The sequence below is a fragment of the Onthophagus taurus genome, chromosome 5, assembly GCF_036711975.1.
Source record: "Onthophagus taurus isolate NC chromosome 5, IU_Otau_3.0, whole genome shotgun sequence".
Classification (NCBI taxonomy): Eukaryota; Metazoa; Arthropoda; class Insecta; order Coleoptera; family Scarabaeidae; genus Onthophagus; species Onthophagus taurus.
The window spans coordinates 10,067,687-10,079,988 of NC_091970.1; the positions used below are offsets into that span (position 1 = coordinate 10,067,687).

At 32.6% G+C, this 12,302-nt stretch overlaps 1 long non-coding RNA gene across 1 annotated transcript in view; it reads right to left on the bottom strand.

Annotated features, from left to right (window-relative positions):
* Positions 1-270: 270 nt before the first annotated feature.
* The window catches only part of LOC139429878 (uncharacterized), a 143,055-nt gene continuing 131,023 nt past the window's right edge, over positions 271-12,302 (bottom strand). Inside the window, exons 2-3 of the long non-coding RNA XR_011640464.1 lie at positions 539-591; positions 271-485 (exon numbers count right to left, since the gene is read on the bottom strand). This is a non-coding gene — a long non-coding RNA (uncharacterized lncRNA). The remainder of the gene's footprint in view (positions 486-538; positions 592-12,302) is intronic.

Here is a 12,302-nt window from a genome sequence, read left to right on the forward strand (position 1 = left end):
ATAAAGATAGTAAATAAGAATAAATAAATAAAATAAAATAAGAATAATAAAGAAGTAAATATAATAAAAATATTTACTTAGCGACATCTATCATTCAATAACTGAACTAATCCTATAAATCGAAAACGCTCGATTACAGTTTTCTAATTAATATGTATTAATTGCGCTATTAAGTAACAGATGTCGCCTTATAATTGAATTTTTCTTTTATTTTAAATTTAATTCAAATCGTTAGTCTGCCACGAAAAACTCGAAAAAAAAAGCAATTGCTATTTGTAATACATATATTTGAATTATTTATTTATCATTCATTTATTTCATAAATGTTATCATTGTGTCTTATTCGACTTAATGTCTTCTTGTAAACTTATTATAATAGGTTCTTCTTCACTTTCGGTGAGGAGTTCCAGCCAAAATCAAACCATTTCAATGGAAATGCTTTATGGTCCCATTCATTGGCAGATTCATAATTTTTTTTAGTAAACCTATAAACTATTTAAATTAAAATGAAGAAATCGTATTTTTTAGACATACTTACCTTTTTTCTTCCCCCATAGATTTTTTCTGGACTTTAGGCTGTTCCCCAGTCAACTTTGAAAAGAAATAAAATAAAATTAAATGTAAACTAAAAAAATTATATAAAGTAGAGTTGTGAATATATAAAAGTATATCACAGATTAATGCACATTAAGTAATGCACAGATCCTCTTTGGCTCACAATCTCTTAGCTACCTGCCTTTTAAAACCCGGCATACTTAATTCTTGAAACGACACTAGCAAACTCCTGTAAGATTTATAAACATGGTATGTGAAAGACTGCTGAAGTTAAATTCTTTCCTCTTTAAGTCAAACCGAGGTTGCTTGCGGCCGAGGCAGTCAGTATATGTTCATCAATATTGATTTAATAGGCGATGATATCACACAATTTCCTTTTAAAGCTGAGCCGAGGTCGCTTGCGGCCGAGGCAGTGCTTGTATGTTTGCTAATTTTGGCTTAATCAGGCAATATCATACATTTTCATTTCCAATTTAAGCCGAGGTCGCTTGCGGCCGAGGCAGTCAGCATATGTTCACCAATTTCCTTATTAAGGTTAGCCGAGGTCGCTTGCGGTCGAGGCAGTTCGTGTATGTTTACTAATTTTGGCTTAATCAGGCAATGTCATACATTTTCACTTCCAACTTAAGCCGAGGTCGCTTGCGGACGAGGCAGTCAGCATATGTTCTCCAATCTTGGTTTAACAGGCGATATCATACAATTTCCTTTTTAAGTTGAGCCGAGGTCGCTTGCGGCCGAGGCAGTCCTTGTATGTTTGCTAATTTTGGCTTAATCAGGCAATATCATACACTTTCATTTCCTATATAACTAGCAGTTTGCCGAAACGTAAAAAGGAAGTATTATACAGGGTGAGTTATTAGTAGCCCGGCGGACGATAGTTGTTAAACCGTTTGAGAAAGAAAAAAATGTTTTATACAAAAGTTGTTTAACTCACCATTTTCTATTACGTAAAATTATTTTTATTTATATAGGGTGTTCCATTTAGGCGTAATCGAAAGTATGTAGATTTTGTTAAATGGAACACCTTATATATTTTATCATATAATGAATATGCATATGATACTATCTGGTATACTATATGATACCGTATATGTTACTAACTCATAGCATATTCATTGTTCCTAAGATATTCAATTGTTTTTCCAAATTGTGTCCATTGCAGGATCTTTTTAAAAACGATGTAAAAACGACATTTTTGCCTTGAAACTATGTCAGATAATAGTCAAAGCCAATAGATAAATGATAGTGTCCAAAGATATTAGATACACTATACAGCGTGTTCATAAAGCTATTACTTTTGATGTTTTTCAAATGGCTTTTTCATAAGTTTTTTAAATGGAACATGGATATTTAGAATTTAAAGAATAATGTGTAATAAAATATACGTTATTGTACTTAATATTATATTCTGTCTATTTTTATCAGTTTTTTTTTGTTCTTCCTTTTATTATTTGATTAATATTTTATAATGTAAAATAATTTTGTTGCCATATATCAAATTTTAATGCGACTTGGTACTTTATGAGATTTAAAAAGATTTATAAGATAATTTACGACTTTAGAGAAAATAAGATGCACATGTTAAGAAACCTCAAGATCTTTTATACAGCGCATTAATGCTTGTGGAAGAGAAAATGGATGACATTTTGAACAACTTCTAAATATTAAATAAATATATTAGATTGTTTATAGTTTGTTGCTGCATTTCCATCAAATAATTTAGTAATTAAAAAAGAGATTTATTGTTTTACCATTTAATTATATTTTTTGTAGTTTTATCATGTTTTGATTATTTATTTGTTAAAGTTTTTTTTTTAAATTGTATTTTGATATAACATTACTGATTTACAAATGACAGACAAACAAAAAAGAATAAACAAAAAAAAAAGTGTCAAAAAAAGGACAGAATATATTACATTCTATCACTTTTTTAAGTACAATAATGACATTTTATTACACATTTTTCTTTAAATTCTCAATATCAGGAAAACTATTAAAGTTAGACATATGACATATTTATCATTAATTAAAGGGAACTTGATGAGCAATTCAATTAGCACACAACATACAGGCTATTCCATAAAATTTAAGAAAAAGCCATTTGAAAAACATCAAAAGTAACTGAGCTTTTTAAACACCCTGTATAGTGTATCTAATATCTTTGAATACTATCATCTACCTACTGGCTTTGACTATTGTTTGACGTAGTTTCAAGGCAAAATCGGAAAAAAATGTCGTTTTTATATCGTTTTCAAAAAGATCCTGTAATAGCACATTTTGGAAAAACACTTGAATATCTCTAACTATGAACTATGAACGCTGTGAAATAGTAACATATACGGTTGTATAAACAAATTTAGTTATATTCATAATATGATAAAATATACAGGATGTTTCATTTAAATACGTTTACGTACTCTCCGTTACGCTTAAATGCAACACCCTGTATAAGTGAAAACAATTTTACGTAATAGAAAGCAGTGATGGGTGCTGGGTAAAATCCGGGTATTTACCCCGGCCCAGGGTAAATACCCAAACAGTGAGTATAAAAGTGATACCAGTAAAAATATATCAGATTCCAAAAAAAATGAAGAGGAAGATGATGAGGACGTTGAAGACGAGGAATTGTCAACAATCAAGGACGTATTATCATTAGACGAATCTGTCGTAATTTGGATTAGATCAAGTTATTATGATTATTATCATCAAGTAGCCCTCTGCGCCCATTTTTGGACATAGACCTCCCTTATTCTGTTCCATTCGATTCTATTCTGTGCTGTCTGAATCCAATTGTTGGTCATTCTTTTGACGTTTACTTCGACTGTTCGACACTCAAGCAACCGTTTTGTCCACTGCTCATTCTTCATTCGCGCGACAGTTACACTTAAGCTTTGCCACAATGTTGACCATATCATTATGGCTAGTTTAGCTTATTTAGGCTAGAACCTCATAGCCAAGATATACATAGCTCAATCTCAAGATTTATTATAAATTTTGATTATTATTACTATCCGATATAAGAACTATATCGTCCACGTAGCGCAAATTATTTGCAATCAATGTTTATGCCTTTTTGGGTCCAATCCAGTTGTTTAAATGCACTCTGATCAGTACTTTGCTACTTCTACGCTTTTCAGTACTTTCATGCAATTTTACCGTCATTGTAGCATTGTTGTAGATGTTATAAATAAGTTTGGTATATCGATAATCGACTCTGCATTTTTGAAGTGCTTGCAAAACCGCCATCAACTCAATTTAAATTAAATTTTATAAATACCTCTAAATACCCATCTTGGGTAAACACCCCCGGGTATATATCCAGGAAATTTACCCTTGAAAATAAATACCCGGGTATTTAACAACACTGATAGAAAGTGATGAGTCAAACAACTTTTGTATAAAATATTTTTTTGTTTTTCAAATGGTTTAATAATTATCGAATAACTCACCCTGTATATTCCGTTAATTTACATCATCGAAACCTTTTTTTCTATTTCTTTTTTTAACCGAACCACTTAAAAATAATACGTGGATCACCTCAATCAGTTCTACAATTTTTAAATAATTTTTTTATCGCTGTGTCTAGGTACACGCTAACGTGTACAGGGTGTCCCAATTTCGATGTCCGCATAGGCTATCTCCGAAACTAAAAGAGATAGAAAAAAAGTAGCTTACATGTCATGATCTCGTTTTTCGAGAAAATGCTAATGCTGAAAACTCCGAACAGCTATCGTCTTTTGTTTTCGTCCTATCGGCAAAAACTGAAAATTATGCGAAAACGACAATCGCGAATATCTCACTTATTATCAAAGATGGAGTATTATAAATAAAACATTATATGGGCAACTTTTTACGAAGAATTCAGTGGCGTAGGTAGAATTTTTTTCCCATTTTTTATTTTCGAGATTTTTGACGTAACTTTATTTTTTTAAATGGAAACCATAGTTGGCTATGACCTACAATAATTTGTTATTTTCTTCTGATAACAAATATATATAGTTTGTGGGGCATATTTCTTATAGTTATTGAATAATTAACAAAAATTCATTTTGTTCTATCTAAACATAATGTATGTATTTAAAAGTTAATGTTGCTATGGTGATAACCATACATACTATGATGGAACATAATGTATCAAATAATTGCCAAAGTTTGTATTTAAAAATTCGTTAACAACTCTGGCATTATGAGCTGGTATGATGCACCAGCATGTTAGGTGTCAAAGTATAACAAAACTAAATAAAACTTTACAATGAACTTCGAAAATTATGAAAATGTAACATGATGGAATGCTATATGTTATCAGATAAGAATGCGACGTTAGCCGCGGAATTATATTTCACAAGATATTCGGAAAGAAGACAACCGCACGTAAGAACCTTCAGCCGGTTAGCAGAAAATTTAATAGATTTTTGGTCCATCCCCAAACCACGTGCAAAAACATACCAAAATGGCCTGCAAGAGGATGAAGTCAATGTGTTGGCTTCACTTGCGATAAATCCATCAACATCTTGCAGAGAAATTGAACAAGACGTCTGACCCAAAAACCGCTGCTTCCGAATATGAAAGAAAAATATGTATAAACCATACAAAGCGGGCCTAACTCATTATTTACGTTCAGGAGATGTCAATCTAAGATTAGAATTTTGTAGATGATATTTAGAAAAATTAAATAATCTGCTGTTTGTTCAAAATGTCATCTGGACCAATGAAGTCTCTGAGTGTTCAAAGAAGGTTGAGGTTCAATGTATGGTGTGTCCTTTTAGATAATAGAATGTTGGCATATAGTATCTACCATAAAAACTTAAACTCAGGTAATACCTCAATATATCAAGGCAGCACATTGTGCTTTTGGTCGACAATTTGCCATTAAATAAGTCTCAAATGATATATTTTCAATATGGCGGAGCACCAGCACATAATGCCAGAGTTGTCAGTGAATTTTTAAATACTACTACAAACTTTGGCAATAATTGGAAACAATGGGCACGTTCAGCCGGTGTCAACTGTTAAGTTGCTATATTAGCAGTCGCGGCTGAACGATATGCTAAGTCAGCGCTGTTACGCAGCAATTTAGTAAATATCTCAGCGTAAGTAATCTGCGCTTAGTTTGTCAGCGGTTGTGAAATTCTAGGTTAGGATTAATATTTTTTGTTTCTCCCCTTTAATTTTGAAAACTGGCAGAACTGTATAAAATGAAATGAGCCTTAAAATCAACATCATCATCCATTATCTCTTGTAATAACACAAAATTTTCAAAAATATTATTGTTGGCCATAGTTTTAGGTTATGCTGAACTGCTAATTCTCAATTGCTTGTTCAGCCGATTTCGTTCCGCTGTATTAAAGCTCATACAACTAGCTGACTGATTTAAATCAACTGTTGACACCTGCTGAACGTACCCAATGTTTTCCATCATGGTATGGTTATCACCATAACAACATTAAGTTTTAAATACATACAATAGTTTTAGAAAGAACAAACAAAATTGATACATTATATTCCATCATAGTATGTATGGTTATCACCATAGCAACATTAACTTTTAAATACATACATTAGATTTCGATGGAACAAAATGAATTTTTGTTAATTATTCAATAACTATAAGAAATATACCCCACAAACTATATATATTTGTTATCAGAAGAAAATAACAAATTATTTTAAGTCATAGCCAACTATGGTTTCCATTTAAAAAAATAAAGTTACGTCTAAAATCTCGAAAATAAAAGATGGGAAAAAAATTCTACCTTCGCCACTGAATTCTTCGTAAAAAGTTGCCCATATAATGTTTTATTTATAATACACCATCTTTGATAATAAGTGAAATATTCGCGATTGCCGTTTTTGCAAAATTTTCAGTTTTTGCCGATAGGGCGAAAACAAAAGACGATAGCTGTTCGGAGTTTTCGGCATTAGCATTTTCTCGAAAAACGAGATCATGACATGTAAGCTACTTTTTTTCTATCTCTTTTAGTTTCGGAGATAGCCTATGCGGACATCGAAATTGGGACACCCTGTACGCAAATTAAAAAATTATATACACGCGAAACGTCATCACAGCTATGACGTCACGTTTAGCGTGCGTATACTGAATATTATTCGGTACACGTTAATAACTTGGAAGTTTTAACCTTATATAAGTATTGTCGATTTCTTCTTACTAACTTAAGGTGATAATTTAATCATTTTCTTTCAACAAAAGAGTATATTACATCGCACCCCGGCGAGAATAGTCGCACTATCAAAAAAATTATAAAAATTCATTCTTTGTTAATTTACAGTTTTTACGCATAACTCACAAAATAAATACTTTTGAGTTGTTCACCGCTTTTCCTATATGTAATAATAAAATTTCTGTCATATTTCTGCATCAGCAACAATAAATAGGTATAATTTTTAAGGACTTTAAAATGATTTTCAGAATCATGTAAGATGTATAATATGTTACATTATGCAAAAAAAGTGGTTTATTACCAAAGGACTGCTACATCCATTGTTGTGACAACCTGCCCGCAAACTACGTCACACCATTTTCCACGCCCAGCTATTGTTATGGTCTATGCGTTTACTGTATTTTTAAAGGTTATATCCTAGACGTCTTCATATTAGTTTTGAAGTTTTATGTTTTTAGACGTATTAATGTCTATCATATAACCTCTAAAAACACAAACAGTTACCAGGCGTGGCAAATAGTGTGACGTAGAGTGCGGGCAACCAACCCGTAGTGGACTACAAAAATATAATGGATGTAGCAGTCCTGTTAGATTCTACTGTCCTTGGTTTATAACAATTTTATTGCATTGTTACTATTCTATGTTATACTTCTAATAGTTATCTATATACTCACTGTGAACGTCTTTCAATTCCGTCACAGCATGTATCAAATCGTTGCTAACGTTTTTCATACCATATGAAATATTTGATAAATCTTTTAATGTACTTAATTTTCCAGTTAAATTCAATATTTCTTGCTGAATCAGCTTTTTATTTCCACAAACATCCAACAAACCCTCGACCATACATTTTTTATCAGAAGTTAATTTACGATTAGATGGTAAATGATTAAACACCACCTAAAAGTGATGGGTGTATAAGCAACATGGTTAGATAATATGGAATTATTGAATACACTATAAAATATACATAATCATGCCTACTTATTGATAACATATCATGATTTTCATGTTTCTCTAATAATTGTTTAATTTGTAGGCAATCACCTTCTTTAGTAACTCGAATTTTAATGATAGCAGGACACTTCATCAAAGTACTAAAACATTCATATAAATAATTGATATTTAATATTTGTGTTATATCAAACGCCGTTGACGATATGATAAATACATATTTTTATTTAATTATTATACATACCTTGTTTTACGTAAACCTTTTCCACGACCCTTACCATACCACCATGAACGCAAACGTATTGAACCTCATAATATTTAAGGTTTTGGTTTAATTTACTTTAATATTTAATAACATATTTTTGTATTTTTTCTATTTCATATTGTCTCAAACTTTTAATGAAGTCATTAACCTTTAGCGGGCCGGGATTTTAGGTAACATATTGTCTGAAGAAAATCGATACAAAATGACTTCATATGATATATTTATCATATACAAAGTACTGATAACATATACACACTTAAGTGGTGGTCTCGGTCCTCTAAAGGTTAAAAGAATGAAATAGTTGGCCACACTTCATTTTTAATAATTTTTAACAACTAAATATGTATCATAAGTACGAAGGTTTTCACGGCCGGTGTTAATTGAACTAAAATTAGAACTAAAACTAGTACTAACACTAGAAACTTTCGCGTTTTGCCGTGCGTCTTTTAAGAAAAGGTTTGACGTTTCGAATGCCATGTTGCAACCTTCTTCAGAATCTTGTTCGAAGTTCTCTTTGAAGTTTCTGAAGAAGGTTGCAACATGGCATCAAACCTTCAACGAAAAGTCAAACCTTTTCTTAAAAGACGTACGGCAAAACCCGAAAGTTTCTAGTGTTAGTTCTAATTTTAGTTCAAATAAATATGTATCGTTGTTCGAAACAGGGTAACACACCATTTTATTAAATGAAGTGACATTACCTTATGCTTTCCCGAGAAAATTCAGCAATACCAACATCAAAATTATAAAGTTCTAACGTGCACCGAAAAATATTTAGATCGACAATACCAACCTCAAAATTATGAAGTTCTAACGTGCACCGAAAACTATTGCGTATGTGCACGTTAAACGTGACGTCATCGCTGTGATGACGTTTAGCGTGTACGTAATTTTTTGATTTACGTACACGTTAGCATGTACCTAGACACTTCCTTTTTTTATATGCGACGTCAGCTTCCACTGCCCGCCGTTAGGTGACGTCACACGAGGTAGGCAACCAACAACTCGCACGCCGGACAGAACTCTGTTGGGATTAGTTCCACTACCCCATCGCTAAGTAGCGCAAATTTATTAAAATTTTTTAATTATTTTTTGAAAAAGTTACCAAATCTAGTTACTTTTCCAATACCAATGTAATTTTTTTCCCCAAGTTTAGGTTTGCACCGCTCCCTATACTTATAACTTATAACATTGGAGTGTGACGTCACAGGGGGAGCATGGAAAGTAATTTTTGATCCACAACTCTCATTATTATACTACAAACTTGTCTACTTGCTGAAACAATTATTGACGTATGTAGATGATCTGCTGATCGAGGTGGATGCTATTTAGATTGAGAGAATCATATTTCAAGTAAGTTTAAAAATTTGAGAGTAATATTTTGTATCATTTTTATACGCCACTTTCATTGCATCGTATTGAAATAAGTATTTTGTGCAAATTTTACACCAATATGATAGCGATTTAAGTTTAATTGTGGTTATGTCGATTTAATTGTTGATGCAGATATAAAATGTAGCTAAGTACAAAGTGACCATGTTGGCGATTATGCCGTTTTGATTTGGGGGGGTCAAAATGCGTGGTTGTGCGATTCTGGTCCTGTGGTACTTATTGAGTCCACATAATGTATGCGAATAGAAAATAGATCTTTGTCTAATAAAATTTAGTAGAACAAAAATATGTCGCAATTCAATACCTACTCATCAGGTAGGTTTAACTCTCAGGAAGGTTTCTTGTAAAGCCAAAACACAAGGAGGTCCATGCTTTTTAACATTGCCCTAGAAATGGTAGTACGAGCTGCAAGACTCCGAAGATCTCAAACAATATTCAACAAGACATTTGCCAACGATGTACTTTGCATACGAATTTTCAGCACCAACAGTTTGAATTTCATTAACTAGCTCCTGCATTGCTTTGTATCGTTTCGTTTCATTTTAATCTCGAGCAAAACGATCCACGTTCGAGCATTTAAAACAACTAATTTTCTTAACTTTCGTGCGATTATTATTACAACTTTAAGATTCGAATTCAAATTTGACTTTGACGTATAAAATTATGTCTTTGCGAAAACCCTCAACTTATCGTTTGACCGTGCACAAATATCCATTTGGAACACGTGTTATGCGTTTTGAATGGGCGCAATCAAATCTCGAAGCTGCTGCACCTAACGACCCGATTATAATTCCAAAAGCAAACAAGTACAAATGTTGATTCAAATGTAGGGTAAAAAAAGATTTAAAAAAATTCCTTTTTTTGTTGTAATTGAAATTGTGGATTATTCCGCGTTAATAATTTAACATCTAAACTAATATATTTCTAACTTTATATTCTAACTATGTAATTAAATAACTTTGAAAATTTTAATAATTAACAAGATCGCCCTTCATATATAAATGTATTGAATTCACGATGTAATTGATTTCAATATTAAAGCTTTCTTGGTTAATATTAAAAAAAAGAAATGGAAGAAAAAGAAGAAGAAGCAATCCAACCCGATTATTTCAAGCTCCAAAAAATCCTTTTGAAAATGTGCGGAATCTCTTTATATAAAAACGACAGCTTTTTATATAAAATTTATACCGTTTTAAGCATGATTATCGTCGTTGTTTGTTACACGATGATCGAATCGTATGGGTTCATCGTTTTCTTCGATGATATCGATAAATTAGCTTCGATAGTTTCCCTTGGGGTTACTCATATTCTTGGTAAGATCAAAAAAATTGATTAAGAAATAAAGGAGAAGTAAAAATTTACGTTTTAGGTGCAATTAAAGTTTTCGTCTTATTGAAAAATAAAAAGAACATTGAGGAAAAGTTGGAAAATTTAGAAAAGGGTATTTTCAAACCGAATCCTCAAAGAGGGGGAGGAAACTTTGAAACTAAATTGATTAAAAGTTGCATTAAAACAACTTATATTCAAGTAATTATTTAATTAATTAATAAGGCGAAATTATTTTTTATGTTGGCAATGCGTAATTTTTAATCTGACTTTAAGCCGAGGTCGCTTGCGGCCGAGGCAGGTCATGTATGTTTACTAATTGTGGTTTAATCAGGCAATATCATACAATTTTCTTTTTAAGTTAAGCCGAGGTCGCTTGCGGCCGAGGCAGTCTTTATATTTGTGTTAATTGTGGCTTAATCAGGCATGGTCATACATTTTCGCTTCCAATCTAAGCCGAGGTCGCTTGCGGCCGAGGCAGTTAGCATATGGTCACCAATATTGATTTAACAGGCAATATCATACACTTTTCTCTTTAAGTTACGTTGAGGCAGTCAGCATATGTTTACCAATATTGGTATAACAGGCAATATTCTACAATTCTTTTTTAAGTTAAGCCGAGGTCTCTTGCGGCCGAGGCAGTCGCTGCATCTTTGCTAATTTTGGCTTAATCAGGCAAGGTCATACATTTTCATTTCCAACCTAAGCCAAGGTCGCTTGCGGCCGAGGTAGTTAGCATATGGTCACCAATATTAGTTTAACAGGTAATATCATACAATTTCCTTTTTAAGTTGAGCCGAGGTCGCTTGCGGCCGAGGCAGTTCATGTATGTTTACTAATTTTGACTTAATCAGGAAATATCATACATTTTCCTCTTTAAATTAAGCCGAGGCAGTTAGCATATGTTTATCAATATTGGTTTAAAAGGCAATATCATACAATTTCTTTTTTAAATTAAGCCGAAGTCGCTCGCGGCCGAGACAGTCTTTATATCTGTGCTAATTGTGGCTTAATCAGGCATGGTCATACATTTTCATTTCCAACCTAAGCCGAGGTCGCTTGCGGCCGAGGCAGTCAGCATATGGTCACTAATATTGATTTAACAGGCAATATCATACACTTTTCTCTTTAAGTTACGTTGAGGCAGTCAGCATATGTTTACCAATATTGGTATAACAGGCAATATTCTACAATTCTTTTTTAAGTTAAGCCGAGGTCTCTTGCGGCCGAGGCAGTCGCTGTATCTTTGCTAATTTTGGCTTAATCAGGCAAGGTCATACATTTTCATTTCCAACCTAAGCCGAGGTCGCTTGCGGCCGAGGTAGTTAGCATATGGTCACCAATATTAGTTTAACAGGTAATATCATACAATTTCCTTTTTAAGTTGAGCCGAGGTCGCTTGCGGCCGAGGCAGTTTATGTATGTTTATTAATCGTGGCTTAATCAGGCAATATCATATACTTTCCTCTTTAAGTTAACCCGAAGCAGTCAGCATATGCTAACCAATATTGGTTGAATAGGCAATATCATACAATTTTCTTTTCAAATTAAGCCAAAGTCGCTTGCGACCGAGATAGTTCATGTATGTTTACTAATTTTGGCTTAATCAGGCAATATCATACACTTTCCTCTTT